The sequence below is a fragment of the Berghia stephanieae genome, chromosome 9 (assembly GCF_034508935.2).
Source record: "Berghia stephanieae isolate SIO BIC M18660-M18661 chromosome 9, UCSD_Bste_1.3, whole genome shotgun sequence".
NCBI classification, from domain to species: Eukaryota; Metazoa; Mollusca; class Gastropoda; order Nudibranchia; family Aeolidiidae; genus Berghia; species Berghia stephanieae.
Window position 1 is genome coordinate 8,629,601 of NC_088368.1, and position 5,000 is coordinate 8,634,600.

The following is a 5,000-nucleotide window of genomic DNA, read 5'->3' on the forward strand; positions in this document are numbered from 1 at the left end:
ATCCGCCAAGAAAACGTCATGGTGGCTAGGTTACAACTCCAGCAGATGCGACAAGACAGAGATGAACCAGCCCGGACCTTTGCCGCACGCATCAAAGGTCAAGCTAGTGTCTGTCAGTACGATTTGAAGTGCACATGTGGAGTCAATGTCTCATACAGTGATCAGATGATTCGGGACACTTTGATAATCGGCTTAGCAGACGACGACATTCGCCTCGATGTGCTGGGACAGGCTGACCAAGACATGTCACTCGACAACACCATCCGTTTTATCGAGGCTAAGGAAAGCGGGAAGCGCTCGGCTGGCAGGATTAACCCCCTTCCTCTAACGCTCACCCCTACATCAGTCAACGCAGCAAGTAGCACGTATAGACAAATGGAAAGAAAACGCCTCACTGGGCAAAACCGACCCCCTGAAAGGAAATGCGGCTATTGTGGTAGAGATGGACATGGCACTAAGAAACAAGACAGAGTCAACCATTGCCCTGCATACGGTCATATATGCACCAATTGCGACATTCCGCACCACTTTGAAAATGTCTGCAGAAAACCAAAACAGAAAAGGCAAGGCAACTCTGCAACAGCTGTGTTTGAAGCACTATGCTCGATTGATCGTCTTGACCATCATGTGTACAATTCTGCACGCGAGTCATGGGAAAAGCGCCCATCTGCACAACAGCCGACAGTCCAAATTGAGATCCAAGCCCTCCCGTCAGATGCTAACGACCTTGGAATCGATTCCACCCTGTGCAACCCAACCAATACGGCAAAAGCCCTGGCCATTGCAGACACCGGCTGCCAATCATGTCTTGCTGGAACCTCACTCCTTACACAGCTAGGTTTAACCACTGCCCACCTCACTCCTACTTCAATGAAGATGAGAGCTGCAAATCAAAACCCCATCGAGATCGTGGGTGCCCTAGCCCTTCGAATAAGGCTTCACACATTCCATGCAACGGAAAACAACGCGTCAAATTGTTTACATCTCGCAAGCAACTGACAAATTTTTCTTATCCATGGAAGCCTGCAAAGACCTTGGTATCATACACCACTCATTCCCTTCAATAGAATCAGCCATAATAACAGACTCTATGAAGACCATCCAATCTGTCCTACATAGTGAATCTAATAATACTGCTGACAAAGACCCTTGCGATTGTTCCCCTCGCCAGAAACCACCACCCTCCCAACAATCCTTCCCTTCCCAGGCATAGAAGAAAACAGAGAAAAGCTTGAACAATGGCTCTTAGACTACTACAAAAGTAGCACTTTCAATGTCTGCGAGCACCAAGGGCTACCAATGATGTCTGGACCCCCAATGAGACTCCTTATCGACGATGAGGCCACGCCTGTTGCACACCACACCCCTATCCCAGTACCCATCTACTGGCAGGAACAGGTTAAGGCTGGCCTTGATCAGGACAATCAACTTGGCGTACTGGAACCAGTTCCAATCGGGACCCCAGTGTCATGGTGTCATCGGATGGTTGTCTGCGCTAAGAAATCGGGAAAACCTCGCCGAACCGTGGACTTCCAAGCCCTTAATCGCTATGCCACTAGAGAGACGCACCACACTCAGTCGCCATTCCACCAGGCCCGCATGGTTCCACACAACTCGAGAAAGAGTACTTTCGATGCCTGGAATGGCTATCACAGCATAGCACTAGACCCCGAGGACAGACACCTGACTACCTTCATAACCCCTTGGGGCCGATACAGATATCGCGTGTGCCCTCAAGGGTACATTTCATCTGGCGATGCCTACACAAGACGATTCGACGAGATCATACGTGACATCGGCAACAAGACAAAAGTAATTGATGACACTATCATGTGGTCCCAATCCATAGAAGACAGTTTCTTCCAAACAGCCAAGTTCCTGGATACATGTGGCAGGAATGGGGTCATTCTTAACCCATCAAAGTTCTCCTTTGCAAAAGAAACAGTCCAGTTCGCAGGGTTTGAAATTACGCCAACAACTGTTCGTCCATGCCCACAAGTCTTAGAAGCAATTCAGAAATTTCCCAAACCCCGCACAATCACCGACGTGAGAAGCTGGTTTGGCCTTGTAAACCAGGTCGCATATGCCTTTGCGTCAGCAGAAAGAATGCAACCATTCCGCACACTGCTTCAACCCAAGACACCATTCGTGTGGACTGAAGATCTAGACAAGCTGTTTGAAGAAACTAAGTCCATCATCGTCCAAGAAATTCAGAGAGGCGTGGAAATATTTGACAAAAACAAACCGACATGTCTGGCCACTGATTTCAGCAAAGATGGCATTGGATTCTGGCTACTACAAAAGCATTGCACATGCGCATCAAACAAACCATTCTGCTGCCGAACAGGGTGGAAAGTGACATTAGTGGGCAGCCGCTTTACATCACCAGCAGAGGCAAGATACGCCCCGATTGAAGGAGAGGCCCTGGCTGTGGTAGATGCCCTCAACAAAACTCGTCATTTCGTGCTAGGCTGTCCCAACCTGATTATCGCAGTTGATCACAAACCCCTCCTTAAGGTGTTCAGTGACAGGAACTTGGATGCCATCCCAAACCCACGACTCAGGAACTTAAAAGAAAAGACACTGAAATATCGGTTCCAGATTACTCATATCCCTGGTGTCCATCATGTTGCTGCAGACACCATCTCACGCAAACCAGTGGGCGAAGCCGAACACCTCCATCTACCCGACGATGCAACCCACATCTCCACTGACCTCAGTCTCCCTACTCTGCCTCAAGACTTCCTCATGGCCATCAGAGCACAACCTGCAAACCCCAATTTACACCCAGATGAAGAAATACCCATTGGAGGTATCAGCTCAATAACTTGGAACGATGTTCGTGTTGCCACCAGCAGTGACCACTCAATGGTTGAATTAATTGACCTGATAGAAAATGGGTTCCCTGATGCAAAAGACAATTTGCCAACAGAACTTAGACCTTACTTTCAATTCAGAGACAAACTTACAAGTTTCGACGGTGTGGCTTTGTACAATGACCGCATAATTATTCCTCCTAGTCTGCGCGACAAAGCCCTTCGAGCCCTCCACTCAGCTCATCAAGGTGTGTCCCAAATGTTCTCCCGCGCTGACGCCTCATTTTTCTGGCCTGGGATGACCGCTGCAATAAGTGAAATGCGAACAAAGTGCCAGTCTTGCAACCGCATAGCCCCAACTCAACCAAGTGCTCCCCCTACCCCGCCAATGCAACCCCAATACCCCTTCCAGTGTATCTGTGCAGACTTTTTCCAATATGCAGGACATAACTACTTAGTTATTGTCGACAGATATAGCAATTGGCCCATCGTGGAAAGAGCACATGGTGGATCCACAGGCCTCATTACCAGCCTAAGACGCACTTTCACTACTTACGGCATCAGTGATGAACTCTCATCTGACGGTGGCCCAGAATTCACCTCTACAGCCACAACAACGTTCCTGCGCAACTGGGGGGTTCAACACCGTCTCTCCTCAGTGGCATTCCCCCACAGCAACAGCAGGGCAGAGATTGGTGTCAAGACCATCAAACGAATGATCATGGACAACACCGGTCGTGACGGGAACCTTGACACAGACTCCTTCCAATGCGCCATCCTTCAGTATCGTAACACGCCAGACAGGGACACTCGGCTATCCCCTGCGATGTGCATATTTGGAAGGCCAATCAGGGACTTTATTCCGATACACCCAGGAAAATATATCCCCCATAAAACCTAGCAAGAGACCTTGGCCAACAGGGAAGATGCCTTAAGAAACAGGCACATGAAGGATGCAGAAAGACTATCTGCCCATACTCGCATTCTACCCCCCCTTACTGTTGGAGACTGCGTCAGGATACAAAATCAGACAGGACCATTTCCCACGAAATGGGACAAAACAGGAATCGTTATTGAAGTCCGTCAGTTCGACCAGTATGTCGTCAGAGTTGATGGATCGGGCAGAATAACACTAAGAAACAGAAAATTCCTGCGCCTATATCACCCAGTGATTGCCAGGGCCCCTCTAGCCACACTGCCTACACCCACCACAACAGTGGCAAAGAGCAATAATTCAACGCCTGCAACACCCAAGATGGTCTCCAACTCAGCAGGCCAGAAAGCAACTCCAGAGACAGTACAGCCCGATGCTCCACCGCTCGAAGAGCCACCCAGCAACGGTCCTGCTGACGAAATTATCGTCCCAACAAAACAACCTAACAAACCGATTGCTCCAGCCGGTGATGCCGAAGGAACTCCACCTCCTAGGACAGCTCGCTTGCCCCGCGCTTTGATGGCCCTCCAGCCATACAACAAGCCTGGTCTGAAGGAAACAGACCAGCTACCCGAGAGGCGCTCAAGAATTAAATGACTTTCATTTTACGTTACTTAAAACTCGAAAATCATTTAGTACGAGTCTAATCTATATCCCTGTCCTCTATCTGCGAAGAAAGCACCATATTATTGCAACTGATCATCATTTTTCTAATTTAATATCAGTCTTTGTCCCCTACTTGTCAAGAAAGCACTATCCAAAGACTTGGGGGCATAGAGAATTATAAAAGCCTTACGATATCAGTTATTGTTACGTTTCACTGTTATGTATTTGTTCACAGATGATGCAATTGTCTTTCTTCGATATTCTGTATCTCTGAAATAAAATTGAGATTGAAAAAGGACAAGGCCTTATTCATTTAACTACTACTACTACTACTACTACTACTACTACTACTACTACTACTACTACTACTACTACTACTACTACTACTATACTACTACTACTACTAACTACTACTACTAACTACTACTACTACTACTACTACTACTACATACTACTACTACTACTACATACTACTACTACTACTACTACTACTACTACTACTACTACTACTACTACTACTACTACTACTACTACTACTACTACTACTACTACTACTACTACTACTACTACTACTACTACTACTACTACTACTACTACATACTACTACTACTATACTACTACTACTACTATAATACTACACTATT

The 5,000-nt window shown here is 47.1% G+C and overlaps 1 protein-coding gene across 1 annotated transcript in view; it reads right to left on the bottom strand.

The window, feature by feature from the left end:
* The window catches only part of LOC144979613 (glutamate--cysteine ligase regulatory subunit-like), a 31,426-nt gene that overhangs the window by 25,821 nt on the left and 605 nt on the right, over positions 1-5,000 (bottom strand). The gene's annotated exons all lie outside the window — the stretch shown is intronic.